Here is a 25811-nt window from a genome sequence, read left to right as displayed (position 1 = left end):
AAATGAAGGCACAAATTTCTAATTAATCCTTCATGCCCCACATTTTCTGTCCTGATGATTTGTATTTGGTCTGGCAGTGATAGAGTTATCTGTCTTCTTAGAAGCCTAAGCTTCTAATAGGCACCTATAGACACCTATATGCTGGTGCATTTTGGGTCTCTGACTAAAGCAGTGTTGATGACACAACAGTGTTCCACTTTTGGCTGAACATCTCCTGCACAGTGAGTAGGCTACTGGTAGGTGAGAAACTGAGAAGGGACTAAGCCAGGACAGCTGGCCAAAGGGATATTCCATACCACATTAAATTGTTTTCAGCAACAAAATCTCAAAGAAAGAAAGACTAAGAGGTGGTGTTTGTATTTGTAGTATTACACATGCAGAGGTTCTGCTTTCCAAGTGCTGAAAAGCAATGTATAAATGCCTTATTTTTTTCTTTCCTTGCATATTCAGCTTTTGCTTCAACAATTATATTGTTTTGATCTCGATATATGAATATTTTCACTGTCTAATTTCTCCTCATACTAGGGGGATATGGGAATGAACAAGCAGGCGAGTTCTGAGCTGCTGGCTAGGGTCAACCCACTGCATCATCTTTATGATTTTCATCTAAGTCAGAGCAGCTCTGATACTGGGCTTCAGTTCAACCCTGGCTTTGTTTCTATCAACAATACAAAACAGCAACAGCTGCCATTATATAAGCTCAGTAAGACACTTGCAGGTGTGTCACAAAGCCAACATTTCTGGACTGGTTTCTTGCTAAACTTAGCAACAGTGTTAGACTCTCATGAGTTAACTTCTGTTGAATGGTTTCTTTAAAGTGTGCAATGCAAATATGCTCTGCAGCAGCAGTAGCAATATAGACCTACTTATTTCACCTACTTCTTCACAAACATCTACACTGCACAATGCAATAAAAATCCTTTACTATCAACTTCTGCTCTCAAGTTCAGCTTTTTCACGTGTTCTGTAGGACTGAATCAAAGATATTTATTCATTTACTTTACACAAACTTGAAACAGGCTACCTTTCCTTTCCAAGGAGCCAATGCAATAGAGCACTGTGCACATGTAGCATTTATATGTTTTGCTACATTTAAGTATCAGGTGCTTTTTACTTCCTTATAATTATTGTATACAGCACCTAGTCAGCACATTGCAGCAGGTAACTCTTGGGCAGTAGTGATTACTTAGTTCCCAAATTCAACAGTTTTCCTGAAAAAGGCAATTTTAACTACATGTCCACCATCTTACTCTTGTGTGTTTATCCACTTCTGGAGGGAAATAAGGTATCTTTTCTGCTTTGCAGTGTGCTGTTTTAATCTTGTTTTTCAAAGGAACAAAGAAAAGCTTTAATAAGTTAGCAAATATAACCCTGTCCTGGCTTCAGCTAGGGTAGAGTTAATTTATTTTCACAAGCTGTTACAGTGCTATATTTTGGATTTATAGTGAGAATGGTGCTGATATCACCCTGATCTTTTGGGGTTTTGCTAATTCATGTTTATTCTAAGTCAAGCACTTTTTTTCCCCTTGTCTCATGCTCTGCCAGTGAGTAGATATGCAAATAAAAAAACCAGCCTGGGAGGAAGCATAGCAGGGACTGCAGGACATGTGACCCTAACTGACCAAAACAATATTCAACACCCTACACCATCATGCCCAGAATATTACCCTGTTACCCTGAAGAGTTAAAAATCTGGGTTCAGGAAGGGGGTCTGGAATCAGTCAGTGGGTCTTGAGCAATTGCACTGGGCATCACTTGGATTTTTTTCCTTTTTATTATCAATGTTATTTACATTTATTGCTGTATTTTACTTTATTTTCAATTATGAAATTGTTCTTATCACAGCATACAAGTTTTACTTTGATTCTCCTCCCTATTCCACCAGGGTGGGAGGTAAAGGGGGAGTGAGTGAGCAGCTGCAGGGCGTTTCATCTCCAGCTGGGCTTAAAACGACAACAAACCCATTATGTTTTAAATCACTTTTTTAAGACAAGGCTTTGGGAGTTCAGCTTCTAGTATTGAACAACTGAGACTGACAGTCCTGCATCACACAACTGCATAAATAAGGAACACTTAGTGACAAATGAATAATTTCTCAGATTATAATCTATTACACATGAACCGTTTTTCTGAGTCAGGCACTTTCTTAGATATAGCTTTCACACTTCTCAGGCTGACAAAATTATAGCACAAAAAAAAACCTTGCCTTTAAGCCCAACACCCAGTGAAACTTCCCATTTTTTACCACCACCTAGGATTTTCCAGTCAGTCTTTAATATCTTAAAGAAACCTGTCCCTATGGTTTTTCTCAGAACAGTACCCTCAGCAAGTAATAAAACTTTAAAAATTAATAGTACCCTGACTCATCCAGACAGAAGATTGTTAAATGCTTGACAGGTCATAGCAGATGGGATTGAGAATGAGAAGAGTTGTCTCAATATGATGCTGAAGTAAAGAGAAAATTCTTTTGGCCCTGAAAATGAAAAAAAGATAAAACAGAAATCTCTTTGCTCTTGCATATATGAAATATGTGAAATGGAGATGTCCTTATCTTTTTCTTTCAGTGATGCCACTGTGGGCTAGATATGCTCAGAACATCCCTTTCAGGCAGGGTGGCATACAGACACCCAGTGCGTGAATTCTGAAGGCCTCTAGACAGAAATAGATGCTGAGCTGTTCTGCTTAGCTAATACGTGAATTTACCTGCTCTTATCTTTTAGAAATATAGATACCACACCAGGTTTCTCCTACAAATCATAGGCTCTATGAGTTGTATGAAGACTCAGTAAGGCAAATATTTGTAAGGAAAAGATGAAGACTCTTTATAAATTTGTTATTTATGGGCTTAATTGTGAATGCAGATCTTTAGTTTAGACAGCACTGTTAAAATATTTTGGCTTTGACGTTTGAAAACGATCCAGCAATGATCCAGTCTACTGTCACATGTAGACTCAATTTCACTTAAAAGTCTCTATGGCTAGATTCTTCTTGTCACTATGAATAAAAGAAAAATATATATATTTACTGATTGCTGAACAGAAAATAAAGATTTTTTTTTTCCATAAACATCTTAAAGCAACATACTTAAACATTTTCCTTTGATGAATCAAACCAAGAAACTACAGACAAATTTAGGACTTATTTAAGCTGCCAGTACTGCAAGTTTCTTTGCCATCAGCTAGACTTACAGTGTTTTATATCCTCTCTTTCACTTCCCAAACGCTGTCATTGTCTATTACTGTATCACTAGATGAGCTTTGTTTAATTTAGGAGTCTTCAATATGAAACATTCTCCAAATAGCCTTCATTACCATGCATGACCACGAAAAAAAGTGCTTCTTTTTGTAGCAGTTCTTGAGGACAGGATGTGCCAAAGCCATATGTGCTTCAGTGTGTGTGGTGTGCTACTGAAGCATCTGAAGCAAAGCTTCTCTGGCAAAGCAGAGCAGGAGCAGACCCTGGGCAATAAAACCACACTACAACACTGACACCTGTTGGTAACAAATGTGCCAAACTGAGACAGCATCTTTACAATCCTACATTTTCAGAATATGCAAGAGTTCAATCTAAATTAATACACCTACACCTCCATGTGTAAGTCACCCGGATATGAAGAACTAAATGCGAGACAAAAAGTGAAGACTTGATGTCCAGTCTTTCTGGAAGTAGGTATTCATTTCTGCTGACATCCATGTGCAGCTGGTGTCTAACAGTTCTAAAAAATAAATACACACCAGCACATATTGCATGTCTAGAGGCTGCTTCCTGAGATCTGCATGTCAACTGGAGCAAGCAATGCATCCTGCAAAGCACTGAAAGATGCAGTTTAACTTAAACACAAAAGCTTTTCCATCTGGATGGCTTTAAGGGTAAGATGGAACCTGGAAATAAAATATCACTCTTCAGGACAACAGCAGCTTAAAATGAAAGCTGTCTAAGAACAAGCTAGCAATGTGGTATCTTTTCCATTGCTCCCTTCCTACAAAAAAGTGAGATGAGTGCAGAGTGAAGTTGTACTGCAGCATTCCTCCTATCCTGGCAGTGGGCTGAGCTTTTATATGAGAAATTGATAGAAGAGGAGCTAAGCTTTACAGAAAAACAGATAAAGAGGCAACAGGATCTGCTTGCTTTTTAGCATAACAACAAGCTTCTCTACTGCCCTACTGGTTGCCCTCACAGATCATAAAGACTTACTTCTCTAATCAGTTACTATAATTACTCTCCAGAACAAAGATGCGTGATTTGAGAACTGAGGCTTTCCAAGTTCAGCACCTAATGACAAAGCCAACTTTCCTGACCCTCTTCCAGAGTGTATTTAGCAAAGCAAAGTGACACATTAGTAACAGCCATCTAAATAAACTCTTGCTGACCCAGGAAGCAATGTTTCAGTATGTGCCTGTGTTTTCTACTGTATGGCTCCAGCACTTTTGGAAAGAAGCAACATCAGCAACAAATTGAATGCTAAATTGAACTGGCAGCAAATCCTGTAGTCATTCAAGGTTACAATAGTCTTGTCTTTACTTGTCTGGTGATTGGTAGGCTCCTTTTCAACAGTTAAATAAACTAATTCAGCCTTCAGCACATTAAAAAACATTTCCTCTTTCAATGTAAATGAGAGTTCAAGAAACGTTCCAGTTCCCAGTTTGTGTCATGTATGGGCTTCAGCACTCTCCCTGAGAGCTGTGTGCCCTTCTTTGCTCAGAGGAATGGTGTCTTGATCAAAGAACATTACTACATCTCCTCAACACATTACTAACTCCTAGATGTGCTTTATGCACTACTGTGATGCCAGTATTTACAGGAAATAAAACAAGAGATAGGATCAGCCTAGATATTCAAATCTGCAGAAAGCAAGTTAGATTGGCAGACCTTGATTAGACAAATTGAACTGTGTTCAGTGTAAGATCTAAATTTGACTCTCACAGGGCTCTTCCCCTCCCAGCTATGTCATGATTTATTCTGAGGTTATTGTCTGTGTCAGTCATTTGTATCTAAGATAGGAAGTACAAAATGGTTAAGATTCACCCGAATTCAAGGGGATTAAGACATCAAGCAAGATTTTCTTTGTTGTGGTTCAGTCTGTTTCAGAGCTCTGGAGTATAGTATCTGTGAATGGTACCAGACAAAGAAAATACTGAGTTTTATTAGACAGAAGGGTGAGAGAGAAATGGCATAACCACTTTTATTTTTTAATTTCTTTACTGGAAGTACATTCTGGTTAATATGGATCCAACATGATGCTGTAAGTCACAAAGGAACATTGGTGCATTCCTGCACCAAATCACAGGAACCAGTAACTTTAAACCTATTACTCTCACCTTGCCCATTAAAAAAAAAAAAAAAAAAAAAAGCTTTATTTATGGGAGATTAAACATTTCAAATGAAACTGGGGAAAGACTGAAAAAAACCTCCACCCAACTGGCAATATCTCCCATGAAAAGCACTAGTGAACTATGTGCTGAAAAAACACACTCACACACACTGACAACATTGGCAGTTTTACACACATCAGTGCAGAGACCATGTATTCCTACATGTTTCTGAAACAGCTGCAATCATCATTTATCTACAAATCTAATCAGAGAATCTGGAGATTAAACTGTGAAAATATTAAGTCCCAGCACTTCTGCAGTTCTTGCCCAGCCTGCCAACTCCTCCAATACACAAACTAATTGGTGTAAGTCTTTTATGTAAAAACTTTCACCACATTTACTGCCACAGGGTTTTGAGTTTGAGTTTATGGATTTTTAGTAAAGGCATTATGCAAGTACTGTATTAAAGGCAAAATGCACAGTTCATACTGAACTAAAATAATTGAGATGTGAGTGACAAAATAATTATATATATCCTGGCTATTTAGCTATTTTTATATTATAATTACTAGCTTTGCTGCATCAGGAAGAATAGAGTGCTCACAAAGATTAAGAATATTGTGTGAGTTGATACACAAGAATGTAACTTTCTTGCTGTAGATCATCCAGCAAATCAAAAAGTTTCCTGCCGCCAATCAGTAGACTCATGTTTCTGAGCACTTGATGAGCACTTGGCAACCTTACTTGTTTTAAACCTCTGATCAAATGACCAGCTTTCTTCATGATCCATGTTTTTGTTTTGTTGTTTTGGTGTTTTTTTTGTTAGTGGTCACTCCAGCCTTTAAGTCAGAATCATCATTTCAGAATATAATATGAAATGTTACTATTAGTTTGTTGTTGCTATAAAGCCTTTTACAGCTGATTTAGTGATGAAGCAAGTTGAAGGACTATAGGTGTTGCTCAGAGATAATAGAGATGCATTTTGCCCTTACACCTGCTGCATCATGCAATAGTGAACACTAATTTGATGCAAATACCTATTTTGCACATACTTTGCATCATTAATACAGCAGAAATTGAAGCAACAGAATTTCTTAAAAAGCAGGAAATAAAAAGACACTAAAGAGTGATTATCTGAGATTCATGAGATCAGGTCTGCAATTTAAATGCAAGATAAAAGGATATTAACCAGCTAAAGACTTGGCTGCAGATGAATTGCAAAAACCATTTAGATGTTTGACTGATTCCTCATTTTATTAAATTGGACCTGATATGGACATAATAGTGGGCACTTCACTTTTTCTGAAAAATCAAATTATTTTGTGAATTCTCTTATATTAAACTGTCCAGAACAATGAATATATTTAACAGTGTTGATGGAGCCTTTGTCTGACTTAAAAAATGGCATGATCACAACAACCTAAAGCATAGTGCTGGATTTCCTCCTGTTCTCAGAAAAGACAGCTCATTCAGAATATCCTCAAGAAGCTGGTGCCAGGTGCTGCCTTCCCAGAGTTTCTGCACACAGCAGCAGCTTTGCTGGCCAGGTCAGAGCACTGACACTGCCTACTGCTCCTCACCTTCCAGGGAGGAATGAACTTCGCAGAAAATTCTGTTCCTCATATAGGAAACATGCCTCTGTGACTGACAGCACATTCTGCTTGGGTTTGATTAGTTCCTTGTGCTTTATTAGTCTAATTAAGGCTATAATTTCTGTGAGGAGGAAATTTTTTTCTCCACTTCTGATAATGGCATTCCCTATCCTTCCTGCTATTCTTGTAGTGGATTCTGCAGTGCCATGCCATGGCTACTCTGTATCTCTCCCCCAGAATCACTGTGCTGTTATTATTAAATAATTAGAGTATTTATAGCAAGAGGATTTACCTGACAAAGCAAGAAAGATTTGCATTTTCTGACGTGGAATTTTGACCACACTAGTCAATGCATTGGCACCTTGTCTTCTCTGGCAAAATTGCAGTCATTTTGCTTGGATGAGGACCTAGCCACAGCTAGCTGTGTCTGTGCTGTTGCCAAATGAGATTATTACAATTCATTCTACGTGTGGCTGGTTTGAAGACCACCTGGAAGCTTCAGCTAGAGCAGTATGTAGTTATCCATAAGATTAATAGTGTTGGCTCTGAGACACACAGTACAACTTTCCCAGCACTGAACTTTCCACCTAGTTTCATATGGCTGCAAAGTGGAAGCGTGAGGCAGCTGCAGGCAGCCTGCCTCTGTGGCAGAGGCAGCATTTTAGAGCAACTGAGCTGTGCTAGCTTGGAATCTGAGACTGGAGACATAGGGCAGTCTCACTGCAATCCTTGGCAGAACAGTCCTCACCTACCTGCCAGAGCCCACAGCAGTAGATCAAATGGTCAACACAGTGGAATCCATATCAATTTTTCACAAACCTCTGCTTTAACAATTGATTTTTAGGTTTTAAGTACAGAGTAACTGCAATCCATGTATAATTCTTGACACAGACTTGTGGAGTGGTATACACTAATGCCCCTAGCAGAAGCACTAATTAGTTCATTCTTATACATTTAAAAAATCACATATGTAGAGATCAGAGCACAATCTATAATTCCCAAGAATGATGAAAAAATACTAAACAGCAAACAAGGAAGTACAGCTTTCTCTATTTTTTATTTTCTCTATTTTCTTCTATCAGAGATCAAGCAGTTGGGCTTCTCTGGTCCTGCTCTTTATGTGTCCCCACCATAGCTTGCACATTATTTTCCTGACAAGCCTCATCCCTCATATCACTGATGGATTTATATTCTGCTGAGCTCAACTAAGTAGTTAGATAGTCAAAATCTGATCTCATTACATGTGTGTCAGCAGAACTAACTCCAGGGAAGTAAATGGAACCAAGTTGATTTACAGACTTGGAGCCAAATATTTAATTTACCATCCAACATCTGTCATAACCTCAAATTGAAACTCTCCATGGACATGACCTACATTCCTAAAACTTACAGATGGTATTTTAATATTTCTATAAAAAGAAAAATCTTGTGTGCCAGAGAAGTGTACTCTTCTCATCTGAAACATCTGATATCCACCCTAATTCCTCAAGGACCATTTATAAGGGCAGCCAGTTGGAGCTAAGACAAAAGGAAGAGGAAAAAAAGGCAACTATGCCAACTGAAATGTCAAGGTGCTGGCTAGCCTAAAGCTCAGTTCCAAACTAATTGGAATGGAGAAGTCTATACAAATATATATATATATATATATATATATATATATACACCTTTACCACATATCCACGGATTCTTGTGTATTATAATTTTTAGTGACCTCGTCAAAACTACACTTGTCCTGGAAAAGTCTGGAATTACCAATACTTGCTCAGAATGGCTTTGTAACAATTTTCCCTTTGGTTTTTGATGATGGAGTCTAAAATATATGCTGCTTCAGAGGTAAACACAGAAAGAGTTCTCATGTTTGGACATACTTCCTCTACTTAGGCTTTTTCTCTCTGCATTTTACACTGCAGAGAGCATTGATTAATGTGAATGTTTTAGCTGTGGTTGTTGTTTGTGTATAAACTTTTGTTAAAACAAGTACTGCAGAATAAATGACCTTTATACAGACACCTATTAAGGCACTAAAAGGCTTGGCTACATTCATCTGAGACGCATATACATAACGTTTGGAACAATAAAGGGATCAGCAGCTGCAAGGGGTTTGAATTGAATTCTTTAACAATAGAAAAGTTTTTCAGCCCCAAATACCAGCAAAGAGAATTTTTTGCAGATAATCCAGAAGAAAGAAAATAATAAAAAAAAAATGCTAGCCAACTTTGCAGCAGTTAGCATAAGGGTGCCATCTGAAACATGTCAGCTTAAGAGTGTCCCATAGTACCATTCTTTTACACAACCATAGTATTCAGAACTGTTTCCCCAAATAATCCCAGATGGCAAGCCACAAAATTTCAATTCATTTTAAAAGCTTTCTTTGCTGTTATTATGTGATTGAAAGTGCAAAAGCAAGTTGCCATTCTCATGGCACTATTTGCATTGGCTATTATCCCCTAAAATCCCCTTTAAACAGCTACATTGTCAGCCCATAGGCCTCATTTAGAACTACAAAAAAGACCAGATTAATTCGATCAAAGGGAGAGCCAAGTACAAAATGCACTTTTCAAACTGTATCAGAGTAGGTTCCCTTTACAGATCGCTGCATGGCTAGAGCAATGCAAAAAACCCTTGCCTGAAATAAAGCACTAACAGAAATAGCTGTGCGTGTTTCACATGAAGCTTTTGGGGCTCTTCCAGGATAAATCTCTCACTACAAATGATTCCAATAAAATATATTTTAACATAAGTAAATTAAGTAGCCAAGCATCTATTTTTGTCTATTTGGCTTTGTGCCACGATTTTCAGGAGGCACAGATGTAGTGCTTGGATAATTTAGCCAGCCATAGACATTCCTGAAGTCTCTGTCAATTGGAATTTTCAATTAATTAATTAAACATTAAGCAATGAAATTTTCAAAATATATAGATAAGTCCCCCGTGACTTTTTTTTTTCTCTAGGGTAAAAAAATCATCAGTGATGAAGCAAAGAAAATAGAAAAAGCTTTTGGTATCACTTCTGCAAAATATCCTTTTTTCTTAATCTAAGGTGAACCATTTTGAGTCAAGCATAATTCAGGTCCGTAGCTCTACAGCCAAAAAGGCTCTAGTGGCTTTTCAATCTCACCTGGGGTTTGATGACAGGCAATATTGTTGATATTTTTGTTTTTCACAGAAGATCCTTCGGTGTCTCTGCACCGTCTCGTTCTCTCAGTCTCTACTGGAGTTTGCTTAGTGATCCTGCCATCAGTTCTCTCACCCTCTGTCTGAAGCAGTTTCTTCAGCAGCTGCTTTTGTGTACTGAGAAGAACATTTTATAGAGCAAAAAACTGCAGCACAAAGGTAGAGCAACTGAACATGTGCAGCAGTATGTGCCATTGCCTCTTAAAGGACACATCAGGCTGAGAGAGAGACACTGAAAAGCTGAGCACCTGCAACTAATATTATACTCATCTGCTGTAGGATGGAGCTGACTGGATGCTTTTGTTTGCCACTTCCAATAGGGTTTAGATTTTTGAACAGTACCCTTTAAATATAGCTGTTGTATTTGTTTTCTCCTCATATTTTATGTGATGTTTGTGTAGTGTCAATAATAAATACTGTGTAGCAAGAAAGTGTTCCTGTGGAGAGAGAAATAGCTCCCACTGAGACAAAGGCCTTGACAATCTATGTAGTAAATATATATTTGTAAATATTATTAATTTTTAGCATACAAACCTTGTTTTAATTCATAATTATGAAAGCCATTATTTGTAATATTAGGAAAAAGAAAAGATAAAAAATAATGTGAAATTAGTAATGTATTTTAAGAGTGAACTTTTTTTTAAAAAGGATGCAGTTGGACTGCAAAATAATATATATACAATTAGAGACACAGTTAGAGCTTTTACAAATCTGTCAGATCTAAACATTTGCATGTCATTCCACTTATTCAATACAAATAAGTGCCAGAATCAGTCAAAATTAGGGGTTTGGGACTTTGTTGGAAGTTTGGTTTTATACAGAGTAGTATACAGAAAGGTACTTTAAGTAAAGTGGCCTTGTCCTCAAAAAATAACTTCAATTAATATTTGTCCCAGATATATCTTTACTGTAAGAGATGGATTATTACACTAGATTTGTAACATCGGGTACTCATGACTAGATCCAAAAACACTTTTAGGTGTCCAATTTTCTACAAAAACATCTATTTTAAACATAAAGATCTTCAAGCACATGCTTAGGAGTTTTTGCCTAGTCCTGGAAATGCCTAATCACTCCTCCATTCCCAACAAATAAGTCCTGTTAACTGAATCAGGCTGTAGGTATTCCCAGAGGAGGCTGGAAGAAAAACACAGCCCCTAGTTAGATCACCTGTAGAGATCATTACCTTCGACATTCTCTAAAAACCCCTTGTTGCAACATGAGTGTGTCCATGCTGAAATCCAGTCTTGGCTAGCCTTTACTAGCAAACCAATGAATCTTCCACAAAGGTGCATTTTTCTTGCACACTGAAATTGTTTCTGTTGTGTGTGCTTAGAACAGACTGAAGTCAACCAGGACTTCACTGATGTCAGCAGTTTCAAGTTTCGACCTAATTCACTCTCATTCATATGAGTTACAGTTCTAATCAGTTCAACGAAGTTTAAAATGCCATATTCAAACTGTATAACAGAATACTGAAGAAAGGATAATGATAGGCCATGTTCTAACATCACGTGCATGCAAATCTGGAATAGCTTCATCAAAATCTGTGGAATTAAAATGTCATACAGGAAAAAAATGGCTCAGACCAAATAGTTTTCACAGTTGTTTCACACTCTTCCAAGATCCAAAGCCTCTAAGCATTAAACTCAGTCTGAGTTTGAGACACTCGGTATCTGTCCTGTAGATGAACTTTAGTTTTTCTTTCTTTTGCTATTGTCAGTGTAAAAACATTAGATTTCAAGGTTTCTAAGGGCTTTTATTTCTTTAGACTGAGTCTTCATAAGTCACTCATTAGTGAAATCCCTGTCAGTTCAAGATTTGTAATAGCATTATACAGTTTTCTTCAGTATTAACAATCAGAAATTAATCCTTCTTCTAGCAGAAATTAAGTTATAAGAAGGCTTTATTTTTTTCAGATAAACATGCAGCAGAAAAATAAGGGTTGGCACCATCTTTCAGTTTTATAAACAAACCTTTTGATGTAAGAAATCAGTAATTGTCAGTAATCTTATTAACAGACACCAAATTTTTATCACTGAACACTCATGTCCACTTCCAAATCTTGTTTTGATTTCACCATTTGTATGTTTACCAAATTATTCAGAAGATTTCAGAAAGAAGCTTCTGACTCAGAGCTGTAGAAAGGAATATCCAAAGAAGACAACAGAATCACAGAATGCTTGGGCTTGGGAAGGACCTGTGGAGACCCTATAGTCCAAGCTCTCTGCTGAAGCAGGTTTACCTAGAGCAGTTTGTGCAGGTGGGTTTTGAGTAACTCCAGAGAAAGAGATTTCACCATCTGGGCAGCGTCTTCCAGCACATTGTTGCTCTCAAAGTAAGTAATCTCTTCCTCATATTCCAATGGAATTTCCTGTGTTTCAATTTGTGCCTCTTCCCCCTCATACTGTCACTGAGCACCACTGAAAAGAGCCTGGCTCCATCCTCTTGACACTTGTCCTGAAGATATTTGTGTACAGTGGTAAGTTTCCCTCTCAGTTGTTTCTACCCCAGGCTAAACAGACCCAATTCCCTCAGTTTTTCCTCATAAGAGAGGTGCTTCAGTCCCCTAAGGTCATGATTTAGAAATTGTATTTAGTACAGTTTAGTACTCCCATTAAAAAGAAAACTATAGGCTGTTCCCCTCCCCCCTCTAATGGGAAACAAAAACAGATCACAGACTGAGATAAAAACAGTTTACTGGAAACAGCAATGAGATAAGAAAACAAACAGTAAAGACCATCAGTATTAACTCAAAAAGTGTACAGATAGAGGGTGATTTACATGCAAAATGCTCACTAGGCCTGACCCCACAGTTCATGACCCTGAGATAATGAAATATGGCTGACGGGTTCTCCACCCCACCATGCTTTGCTCCACTGGAAAAGGATTCCCTTCTTTCTTCTTCCTGGAAGTGAGAGTGGGAGTCCCTTTTCCCCACCTCTGGCAATTATGTAAGGTGGCAATGAATAACTCAATTCTTGGTCACACCCCCTTACGCTGACCTGGGAAGGAGCCAGCCCTCTGATGGACTCTCTGGTCCTTCCTTGTCTTTCTTGACTGTTATGTTAAAATGGCCTGAGACAAATGTGTTCAGTCAGCCTGGGAGTTGGCAGATGCCATATGGGTTCTCCTGCAAATATATCCTACACAAGGCAAGCTGATAAGGTAAAAAGAGGATGAGCAGAGAATGGACAGTGCTTTGGCTGAATCAAAAAATCACTGCATCAGTTAAGTAGAAAAAGGAATATGAGGAAAAATAGCAGAGCTAAATATACTGAGAGATTATAGCTGCACTCTTGCATTATAACAGAGCGGAGAAAAGGATTGTAAATGCAAAGTCTTGCATTTTATTTTTTTCCCTTTACCTAGGGTTCTAGAAATATCCAGCATAATTTAAGATTACTGTGCTCCCACGAAAATGAATTAACTCCTCCATGTCCCTCCCACCTTCAACTAGCAACAGCCTAACCTACATAGTATTTTGGTTTCCAGATCTTTGTCATCCTTAAACCTCTAGCCTATAAAAGCCTCACAAAGGAAGCCATTTATTTAGGCAGAATGAAACAGATAGCAGCAAATAGTATCTGTAACACTATGAAGACACCAGTTTGTGCCTACTGAGCAGATTTGGAGAGCCCACTGGGTTTCCCTATGTAAGTTTAAAGAACTCTCAACCACACCTGTTGAAAAGTATATGCAGAATTCTTTCCTGATACGTGTGTCAGCAATGAGCCATTCCAGTCAGAGTCTGTGTTCATGGTGCTGATTCAATCTGCATAGGCACCCATCAAATACAGACTCAGAAGGTCTGGTGTGTCAACACTGGACACATATGACTTACCCTGCACACACATTCAGTACCATTTTCTACATGCCAGGGTAATTTGGGAAAAAACACACAGCTGTTGCAGGCATATAATAAAAATCCTTTCTCCAAGCTTCCTAAAATGGAGCAATTTCCAAAGTGAAATTGGATTTCATTGTATAAGATTGGATAACAGATCTTTCCCCAGCTGCAGTTCTGGCTGACTGATCTCAGGCACATGGAAATGATACTCCCTGCTTTGTCACTGCACCAATATAGATTTGGGTGCTCCCATTAATTCTCACTTTTCTTATAGATACAGCAGCCCTGTGTGAACATCCCCTGAATGGTGCAGGGCAGATACATACAGCAAGTACCAAAATATTCATACATTATTTCCAGAAGCACTTGATCTGCCTCTGCTTTCTCTTGAAATCTGTGATAAATCTTCCTTCTAAGAACATTAGTTGTTTCTTTTGCTGGGGTTTTGGGATTGGTTTTTTGTTTTTGTTTGGTTTGAGGGGTTTTTTTGTAATTAAATGAAAGAAGACCTAAACACTTTTTGAAATCTATCTTTTTGTTTTTCAAAAGCCAGCCTAAAGCATAAACTCAAACAGACTTTGGAAAGGGAGGTGTAGCCATGCTCCCCAATACTGCAATGGATTGTAACAAAGGTAAAGTTGCTGTGGGAGGGTTGTCATTTAAGAAATTAAAATATTCTAACTAGGTGTCTACAGGGAATGAAAACTTGCCTTTCCTTGTCACTACTGCTGTTTACTTCTCTTTAATTCAACTGCCTGGTAAAGTATTTATGAGGTAGCAACAGCCCACAGTTTGCACTGAGGCTGATACCACCAGGGCATGTGGACAGCCCTTGTGACCTGGTCCTGGCCTCCATTCTACAAACTCCTTTACACAAAAGAGCAGCCATCTTTCTGCACCTCTGGGAGAGTTGAAATCATGAGAGTTTTGCCCTTTCCTCTCTTTGTGTCTTTCTTGCTCTGTCCAAGAGACTGATGTGAGCAAAGTCAGCTGCTGCTGCCTCTGTCTCACACCATAGAGCTGTAGGGGTCTTAAGGGATGCAGCTTTACTGGCCCTGCTCAGGGGCTCTAAGGAGCTGTGTCCACCCCAGTAAAGAACACAAGAAAGGTGAGGAGACCAAGGAAATGGTTGACACAAGGTGGTTTAAAAGTTAGCTGAGACTGGGGACTGGGGAAACTGCAGTTGACGCTCCTAAGGAGCCCACCACCCAAAAACAGGCAGCCAACTTATTGAGGAAATGGTTGTTGGCAAAGGTATCACAATGTCATCTGGTTGATTAGCTCACCACAGCTGCCAGCACATTTAAAGCACTAAATTTAATTAATCATTAAAATCTTTCAGGTAGTGTACACAGATGTTTCTTGACCAAATCTAAACCCATCAGCAAAGTCAGATGGATTGTAAATCACAGAATTCTGTGTTATATGATGTGTGTCATACGATTCTGTGTAATATGCTCCTTCTAAGCCCTGGTAGGTGTCCAGCCTCCAGTCAGCAGCTGGAGGAAACAGCCACCAGCAAGCTGTACATCTGGGGCAGTGAAACCTCAGCACTGATAATGGCTCCAATTTCCTGGCAGTGTCTTTTGAGGGATTTCTGTTTCTGCAGAGGAGAGCTGCAGCTCTAACCTGGGGCTAAGCAGCCATTATTCTGAGACTGCTTTTCATCCACAGATGGAGGCAAGGGAAAAATCCAATATAACAGAAAGCAAAGGAGAGCTAGAGAAATCCATTTGGAGCCTAACCTGAGGCTCAACCAGGGCAATGGCATGAGAAAACACACCAAAGGAACATTTCACTTATTACAGTCTTGATAGCTGTGGTTTATGCATTTCATTATTATGATATTAAACTACACTTATGGTAATTATTAAGTAGTATTCGTACATTTGTGGTTTATTGTCAGAAGAATTTCAGTTCATTTTGTAGCAATAGAACTGAAAACCTTTTTAACATGAGGACAGAAGTCCTGCCCCTGTACTTATATACTTAATATATACTTAGCTAGTAATGAAAAAAAACTCTATGCTAATAAATTGAGGATGTTTTACATTTTTTGATATTTTTCTATATTTTTTAATAAAAAAGAACTTTTCTTTCCAAGTATACAATAAGGCTGTACACACAGCTATGTCAAATTAAAGAAAAAGTTTGCTGCAGTTGTTTTTTTTCCCCAGCAATCTGTAAAATCACCAACACCACTGATGATGCAAATATTTCCATACAAACTTTGTAGTATATGGAACCCTTTCCTTATAAGCTGTAAAACTCAGCATTTATGTAACTTATCAGAGGGTTTTTAATATCCATTACTTATTTTCTGTCTTCATTGCAAAGCTCTGCTCAGGAAGGGATTTAAAGGAAAGGTAGGAAGAGGGTCAGGTGGGATCAAGTCAAGCCTGAAAAAAAGGTTTAGTGATGTGAACAGAAAGAAGGCAAACTGGGGAAAATGAGCATTTTATGCTCATTAGATTTAAATGAAGAAAATATTTTTATTAAAATCGGATGATAGAATTATAGAAAAACTGAGTTTATGACTGTAAAAAATCTTTACCATTGAAACTTCCTCTCTGGGCAGCATAGTGGATAACAACATTCAATTAGTAGAGGGTTACTAGGACCCAGTGGTCTGTCCTAATAGCTGGGGGATAGATTATAAAAGAAAGAGGAAGGGGGCTTAGAAAGGGTGTGTTCCCTTTCTGCCTCCTTTGGGTGCTCTGTGGTTTTTAGTTTGATTGTTCAATTCCCTGACTGCCCTCTGGACAATAAAGCATTTTCTGAAGGAAAGTCCCTAAAATAATTTGGACTGCAAGTTTACTTTCTTTCCCTGCAGTAATTCACACAGACTACGGGATTCCTGATGCGTTGAAATATCTCCTAGTGGCTGCTGCTAGAATTAGATATTGGACTCCAGTAAATTAAAGTGTCTACTATGGAAGTGTATTTGTGCTTAAAGCAGCAAAGGCAATAGTGTCTATGTAGGGTGCTACTGCTGGGAATTTATTTCCATTGTGGTGGCTTCTTTTGACAATGTGTGAAAATTTATCTGGCTGCAGTTTAAGATTGAAAGTGTAAACCAGACCATTCACAAGAGCTGTGTTTTACAATACAGACATGCTATACAACACACACCACTGCAGGAATGGCAGATTAAAACCGATGGGGCGAATAAACTCTGTGTTTAGCTAGGGCAGAAAAAGGTTATAAGTCTGACCTGCAAACAAATCTGGTGCTAGCTCTACCTCACAACTGCAGTTTTTGGTATGGAAAAGTATTTAAAGTAATCTAAATGTGCCCTCAAACAAAGGATCCAGTTTTAGAAAATCACAGACTTTCTGACTAAATGATCCACAAAATTTCTTGTGTTTGCTTTAATCATAACATATTATGGAACATAATTTATTCCAAAAGTAGCCACAAAATTAGAAAGAGATGTTTAGAGAAACTCTTGTCATCTAAGGCCATCTAAGAATGACCAAGCAGCTACATAGATGTCAAATAATGTACTATATCATAAAGTCATAAAAAATTCTTTACAGATTTTCCATTATCTTGTCACAATCTCGCATTATCTTGACTTTTATCTGGATTAAGCTTTAGTCTGGCAACCATAATCCAGGCTTTACCATCAATTAGTTATTAAATGCAGAAGGAGGTCTTCAGACCTGCTCAGGTCTAGAGCTCTGGTTAGGAGGAACAGGCTAGCAACTGAACAGCTGGTGAAGTAAACCAGGTACCTTTTTGCTCATAGACATTTACATATTAATGATGACTTGTGGGGAATAGAGATCAGTTCAGTGGAAGACAGAGTATCCAAAAATGTTCAGACAGCTGTGTCTGATCTTTGTGCATGTGCAGACTGGGATTGCAACACAATAATATCTAACAGATATTACCCAAAACATCAGAGCTGGCTGGTTGGGTCCCTGTGTGTTCTGCTTTAAACCTCTGCTCACTTTTTTTACCAACCAGTATGAAAAAAACATAAGAGGGTAGCGATGACTTAGAAAAATTATGGGTCTTGTCATCTGGCAGAATAGACGCGGAGATTAAGTAATTTCCAGTGAGATTTTACAGGACCTGCTGGTTCCAGGAGCTGCACATTTTTGAGCATCCATTACCAGTGCATTGTGATACCTGGGACACCTTAATTTGAAGCGATGTTCAGCTGCTGAGATTGCACTCATGGTAGTGGATTTGTTTAAATGACTTCAAACTAAGCCTAAACTGTTCCTTGTTCCAGCAAGGTCTGCAGGAACCATATATGAACCATATGTTGAGCATATGAGTTGCTCAGTGTATTAATTAGACGGCAGCGCTAGCCCTGAGGTGCAGGAGTCCTGGGACTTGCGGTCACTCAGATGCTCTGGCTGCAAAGCAGGAGCTGGAGCAGCTTCCCGGGGCTGCTGCTTCTGGCAGTGCAACAGCACCATCAAGTGTCTCTGCACCACAGCACAGCAGGATGGCTGCCCCGCATCCCTTCCAAAACGGGAATAGAGTTTTCCAGGAATCGAATGTCTCTTAAACTTCAGATGAGACTTTACCTTAAGAAAGCATTTGTGTTTAACAGCTCCTCTCCTATGATAGTGTCCACAAACATTGTTCTTTGATCAAAAACACCACAAAAACTTTGTAAAGAAAGGTAACTACATGTAATTAAATTTCATTAGTAGTTTCATATAAAACTACATTAGTAGTAGTTTCATATAAAATTTAATATTTGAGTTGTACATAGCCTAATTAGACAGGTGATTTTTAAAATTATTGTTCTTTTTCACTTCCTCCATTATCTAGATCTATTTTCCACATTAAAAATGAAAGTTAAGAGTGTATAAATAAAGAGCAGATTATGCAGTCTGAAATCATGACAACCTGTATTTTCACTATTGACCTTTCCATGATCTCCTTCATTTCTTTCATTTTCCAGAGAACTATGGCCTGAACATTTGTCTACATTTTTTTCTGTGGAAGTCTACCCATTGGTGCTCTGTAGAAAATTATTCCCTTCCTCCATTTGTTTGAAGAGGATTGGATACTCCTTAGTGTTTGGGTTTTCTTAGCTCCATTTTCCTTTTTGCTTGGTAACCTGTCATACTGGTTTTTCACGCTTGGAAATTAATAGTACTGAGCAAAGTAATTCAAAGCATTTCAGACAGCATATGTTAGTGTGACTTCCCTTTCCAAAACTTCCTAGCCTCTGTCTTTCCACAGGGGAAAAATACTATGAAAGAATCTATGTAGCGACTTTATTGTGTCACTTAAAGAGTCAATAAATGTGAATAGAAATCTAGGACTTGACCTTATCCTACACAGCCTGGCAGTTTTCTTAGGGGTTAGCTGGATTCTGTTTCTCACCAACTCTCAGCAGAGGGGAAATTGCCACCATTTTCAGTGTAGTTTACACACTCCTCCTGATGTTTCACTAATTTGACCTTAATGTTCTGGTTTGAATATGTAGCACATGGTGAAAACAGATTTATAGAATGCTTAAATGTACATCTCTAAGCTTCTTCTTGAATTGTACCTCCTCCCTTCATTTTAAGGTTCCTTATTGCTCAGGGTTGGCCCTTGCTTGTTGCCAGCTGTCCATCAAAGCTGCTCTGTCATTTGCCTCCTCAGCTAAATGGGGAGAGAAAAAATAGTGAAAGGTTTATGGGTCGAGGTTAGAACAGGAAAAGATCACTCATCAATTACCATCGTGAGCAAAACAGACTTGGAGAAAATTAATCTCTTACCAAGCAAATCAGAATAGGATAATAAGAAATAAAACCAAAACATTTAATTTCCACCCCTCCCTACTTCCCAGGTTTAATTTTATTCCTGAGTTGTCTGTCTCCTCTCTTGAAGCCCAAGGCAACAAGGGAATGTGAACTGTGGTCAGCTCATCACACGCTGTCCCTGCTGCTCCTGCCTGCTCTGGGGGAGGATGCTTCACCTTCTTTTTCTCCTCCGGGGGGAGACAGACTCCACGATCTTCCCCAACGTGAGTCCTTCTACGGGTTGTGGTTATTCCTGAACTGCTCCAGTGTGGGTCCTTTCCACAAGGTGCAGTCCTTCAGGAACAGACTGCTCCAGTGTCAGCCCCTGCCTTGGGATCACAAGTCCTGCCGGCAAACCTGCTCCATTGTGGGCTCCTCTCTCCATTGGTCCGGAGACCTCGACAGGAGCCTGCTCCATCTCAGGCTTTTCTCGGGTGTCACAAACTCCTTTGGACATCCACCTGCTCTGGTGTGGGGTCCTCCAGGGGCTGCAGGTGGATCTCTGCTCCCCCATGGATCCCCAGGGGCTGCAGGTGGATCTCTGCTCCCCGTGGATCCCCATGGGCTGCAGGTGGATCTCTGCTCCCCCATGGATCCCCATGGGCTGCAGGTGGATCTCTGCTCCCCCATGGATCCCCAGGGGCTGCAGGTGGATCTCTGCTCCCCCATGGATCCCCATGGGCTGCAGGTGGATCTCTGCTCCCCCATGGATCCCCATGGGCTGCAGGTGGATCTCTGCTCCCCCATGGATCCCCAGGGGCTGCAGGTGGATCTCTGCTCCCCCATGGATCCCCATGGACTGCAGGGGCACAGCCGCCTCCCATGGCCTGCACCACAGGCTGCAGGGGAATCCCAGCTCTGGGGCCTGGAGCACCTCCTCCCTCCCCATCTTCCTTCACTGACTTTGGTGTCTGCACGGCTGTTCCTCTCACATATTCTCACTCCTCTCTCCAGCTGTAGTTGAGCAGGTGGGGTTTTTCCCTCTCTTAGCTGTGAGGCGCTGAAGGCCTCAGCCTTGTCCAGCAGGAGGGGTGTCTTGGAGCCAGTTGACATTGGTTCTGCTGGATATGTGGGAAGGTTCTAGAAGCTTCTCATACCTATAGCTCCCCCCCACTGCCAAAACCTGCCATGTGCAAATGAGATGTGTTTATATACGGACAACTTATCGTTTTGTCCAAATTTAAATTGCTAAGTAGTAAATCAAATGGTCTGAAAATTACTGAGAGTTCAGTGTGTCTTCTACTAGACATCACAGAATTAGACAAGAGAAAAGGTAAGGAGGGATTCTTTTATGCAGATGCGGGAGATTTCATAGCATTCTTTGGCTTCTGTGCTTTATTATCCTAATTAGACAGTTATGTCAGTAGAATAAAAATTATTTTCTTAATTTTATAATCATATTCTCTAGTAAAACCTGTTTTACACAGTGGAAGACTATTTTGAAAGTCTTCATTTGGTCCATTTGATTTTTTTGCCTTAGATTTAAATATACCACTTCACATTCTGTTTCGAAGCATCTTTATCTTATTCTTCTTTGGACTCTCAAATACAGACTATTGAGAAAATTGGTTTATTTTCAAGTAAACTTTTAACAGAAAAAAAAGGAAGGTAAACAAAAACAAGATAGGTGGTTTTGAAATGAGAGTATTAATGATAAGAACATTTGAAGGTGTGCAACAGATTCTAAGGTACAGTGAAATGTGCCTAAATCTGACCCATGGCTGTGAACCTGACACCATGTGTTTTTAGGACAATGCCTGTTATCTTCTTTTGGGAAGCTTTTTCAGTGGTCCCAAATGTACCTGTAATCAAATTAGTTTTCCATTCTTCTTTTCTTTTTGGTGATAAGGATATAATAATATAATCTATCTATCTATCTCTTCTGCCCACTCAGTCAAGTATTGTCTGATTATATGTGTAAAGTCTAATCATAATTTTGTACCTGCCTTAAGTACAATCAGAAGTAAAATAGGCAGACAGGAATATAATTTGAGTTCTATGTGTCACTTAAGCAAAGGAGGACTGATTAAGAAAATATATCTGTTCATCTATTCTTTATTACAAAGTCAGAATGACCACAAAAATCCCAATCATTCTCTAAAAGCTGTCATTATATTTGACTGGGAGAAAAATGGGGAACTTGCCAGGTGAAATCTTTTAATCTTTTCAGTCCTAAAATATGCCTTTTCCTTGTACACAAGCCTTTCCTTTAATATAGCTAAGTTGTTTGGGTTTTGTTTTTTCCTGAAAGGGATTATCTGTTTATGAGTACTGCTTCTTGAAGGGCAAAAAACTTTATCAAATCACTATAACTATAGAGAATAGAGGGCTTATTCCCATTTTATATCTGGAAATCTCTGAAGATCTTGATTCATGTATGTCAGGTGATACACCATCAGCCAGGGCTTTGAGAAATAAGAACTGTAAGCCTTTATGCTTATATACATCTATCAATGAACAGCCATTATCATCCTACACTGAAAGAGTCCTTGTAAACGCAGGATCAACCATTTCAATGGGCCCTTATGAGCAGCAAGATTCAAATGATAAGCATTAATTAACTAAGCCACCATCTCAGCCTCCCCAGCCAGCAGCCTCGCTATCCTGAAGGTAGCATGAGGGCAGAGCAAGTGGCTAAAAACTTCCAGAGAATCGGGTCATGTTAGTCTCAAAATCATGAACCAGTTTGGACAATGGAAGCTAGATATTGTGGGGTTAATCCTTAATTCTTGAAGAAAAGGACAGAAAAAGACCAGAACAGAGAGTTATATAAAACATGGAATATGAAAATAAGGGGGAATGAATGTTCAGTACTTGCCAACCAGAATTCTCTCATCACATTCCTGGAGATCAGAGACCTACAAAAATATTTTCATGATTAAAAAGAAAACAAATAATTCTTAAATGTATTTCCTGGGTTTTGGTAGAAAAAAAAACATGGCAAATAATCATCTTAATTTCTGATACCGGTTTCTGTTTATTGAACATGATGTTTTGGTAGTGTTGAATAATCATCATAGATTACCTGGTTACCTTTACTCCCTTACATCCCTGTATATAAAGTGCACAGTTGATTTAATTTGGCCATATTTGAAACCACATTCAAGCATGCAAAGGCCTGGTTGCTTGGGTGCATAATAACTGTAGTTTTTACACTTGTACTCAAGATGGCAGCACAAAAACACAAAACAAATGCTTCAGTGGCAATTTTCCAGAGTGCCACTGGCTCTTCCTTGTTCATTTTATTGCATTCTGTTCAATAAGACTGAACAGTTTGAAGCACAGAACGGTGGGCAATGAAGAACACCCAGAGAGTAAATATTCAAGAGGGAAAAACTCATTAAAATTTGTGTTATTAAAAATAGAGTAATGGTGAAATAATGAACCCCCTGAAGTAGTTCATTAACAGTTAAAAATACCAAATCAGAAAAATATTAGCATAAACCAGATCCTGGTGAATTCCTACCAAATCTTTCAGCTGCAATGAATGTAATTGTGATTACTGGCTTCTCCCATCAAAATGACAACTATGATATTTTAAAAGAACATCTTTGTTCTTAGTCTGAGTGGCAATATTTTCCTGCATTTAAATGTATTCCCCACCACAGATGTATCCCCTCTATCCCTTTGCTCCTCTGTCTCATGAGTTATGCATGTACATTTTCCTACCGATGCACATGCATTATCTAATTTTCTTTTCCTAATAAATATTTAATGTGCTTAGCTACAAACCAACATAGTGTGTCCTTTGCCTATAGAGATGAAAATTACTTAATTTAGTACTCATAGATTATATAGAGTTTGGTGCCAAGAAGCTTTGGTACCATGAACTATGATGCATTGAAAAGTTCTTGTCAGGTATCATTATGAAGGTGTGTTATTGTGTTTTATCACACAGAAGATTGTACTAGGGTAAAACAGAATTGGAAAAATTAGACTAAACCAGAAACTTGACAGTAAATCACTGACCAACATTGGGAAATATTAACAGACTGAGCAGACACAATCCATCTGGAGTCAAATAAATCCTTATAAAGAATTTTCCAAAATAAATTAATGCAAAAGCATACTACTTCCATGAAGGTAGAAACTGGGATATGTTAACTCTCCCTGACATTGCAGCAATATTAGACTAACAACGTTTAAATACTCCAGGCCCCGTTTGTATTTTTAAATCTTCACATCAGCATATTTTCACTGACAGCAAACTAGAACAATGTGTGAGAGACAGAGAAAGATGTATAGTGTTACAGGTTATGTTAATCTGTAAAATAAGATAGTTTTCTGTTATGTTTGGAAAACAGTATGGTGATTTACAGAAGAGTACAGGCTGTATGTCATCTCTTACTGATGTGAGCGTGTACCTCTCCCTTCAGGAAACAGAGGGGTGGCTGCTAAACTGGTCTAAGGGAGAGCTCTTAGAAAGGAAGTAGCTAGAGCAGATTTTGTTGTATTATTGAAGATAGTGTAATATTTATGGATTTTCATAGTAATTTCAACTTTTAAACTGTCCCAAGTTTGCCAGTGTAGGATAGATCAAGTAAATAAAATAGTCATCATTGGCAAATGCCTTGAATCTGGGTTAGCCTATTTTTTTTACTTTTCCTAAAATGGAAAAATGATCTGCAAATGCCCACAACATCTGACACTATTTACCAGAGGAGATATAGTATTGTAATCTTCTCTCCCTATTAATGGAAGTCACAAAAAAAAAAAAAAAGAAGAAGGTATTTGTAAGACTTACTTCAGTTTCTTAGTCCTTGTCTGTAGCAGCATTTCCAAAGAGTCACATGTAGCCATCTGGTTACCATCTGGGTTTTATCAAACAGCATGGGACATTTCCAAGTAGCTATGCAGAAAAAAACTGAGCATCAACAGTGCGTGTGTAAAAGTACCTGAAAGAAATATGCATACTCTGCCATGGAAACTCCATCATACAGAGCATATGAGCAGCTTTTTATCCAGTACTTTCTTTGAATATCTATTCATTTTGATGACAGTAACCCCTCTGACTTGTTGCAGACTGAGCCTTTGCTTTCTGAGCTATAATCAGTCTAGCTGAATTGTACCTTCTGGTATCAATGATGTAAGACTTTTACAGGATTTTTACAGCACTTATCCATTACAGGGATTTATACTCCAGTTAAATGCAGTTGTACATGCTGAGCATGGCTTCCTGGACATTCTGCTGAAGAAAGAAGGCACTTTGTAACTCTTGTGTTTTTTGCTTTGCAACAGTACCTATTCCTTGAACTTCTTTGGAGAGATGGAATACCCAAAGGAATTTTATACCTCTAAAATCCATTTCCAGGTGTATGCCCAGTTTCAGCACAGAATCATAGAATATCCTTAGTTGGAAGGGATTCCCAAGGATTATCAAACTCCCCATACTGCAAAGGACAACCCCAACAGCTACACCATGTGCCTGAGGGCATTTAACAGGAGTGCAGTAAGCCCAGCATGAACATTTGAGCTTAGAGCCAAATGAATGATTGTGTCCCTTTGCAGTTGCAAAACTCATTGGTCATCCCTTCATGTGTAAAGTAAAAATCTGCAGCACCTTTTTGTAGCATGTCTTGGTTGCAAATACTGGTCATTCTGCCCTTCAATTCTTATTTCTTTCTGGATGTACAGTTTACATCCAGAAAACAGCAATATAATGTGAATCCTCTAACCCTCTAACTGGTTTTGCTGAGATTCTACCACACACAAAAAACCCAAACAAAACAAAATTAAAACAAGCAAACAAACAAAACCCCAAAACAAAGCAAACCAAAAGGAGCAATTAATGAAATAAATCAGATGTCATGGCTTTGATTCCTCCTGTCCTCTCTCCACATAATATTTCCAGTTCTATTAAACTACTATTTGAAAGAGACTCAAATGGACTGATTCTTCCAGTTACATACACTGGTTTAATTTCATTTAAATAATGAATCCCAAATTGCACCCAGTTAATGATTTATCCCTAGACCTACTATGACTACTGGTAGTTTTCTTGAAAAAACAATATGTTACCATCCCTTCCTGAAATCATGCTGAAAGCGCCTTTTGAAATGGTTGAATCCATTTATTTGGTTTTGTTATTCATCTTCTTTCATGACATTTGTTGTAGTCATCTTACT

At 38.7% G+C, this 25811-nt stretch overlaps 2 long non-coding RNA genes across 3 annotated transcripts in view; both read left to right on the top strand.

The window, feature by feature from the left end:
• Positions 1-10445, top strand: part of LOC135301274 (uncharacterized) — a 43233-nt gene extending 32788 nt beyond the window's left edge. The window contains exon 4 of the long non-coding RNA XR_010363013.1: positions 10070-10445. This is a non-coding gene — a long non-coding RNA (uncharacterized LOC135301274). The remainder of the gene's footprint in view (positions 1-10069) is intronic.
• Positions 10446-19734: 9289 nt separating this feature from the next.
• Positions 19735-25811, top strand: part of LOC135301778 (uncharacterized) — a 21895-nt gene continuing 15818 nt past the window's right edge. The window contains exon 1 of one of the 2 annotated variants that reach the window (XR_010363514.1): positions 19735-19910. This is a non-coding gene — a long non-coding RNA (uncharacterized LOC135301778). Of the gene's footprint in view, positions 19911-20530; positions 20655-25811 lie in introns of those variants that run through there. The other variant, XR_010363513.1, reaches the window with a different exon arrangement.

This window comes from Passer domesticus, chromosome 5, assembly GCF_036417665.1.
Source record: "Passer domesticus isolate bPasDom1 chromosome 5, bPasDom1.hap1, whole genome shotgun sequence".
Taxonomy (NCBI): Eukaryota; Metazoa; Chordata; class Aves; order Passeriformes; family Passeridae; genus Passer; species Passer domesticus.
The sequence above is the reverse complement of the archived record's forward strand: the minus strand, read 5'-3'. Positions and strand labels throughout refer to the sequence as shown.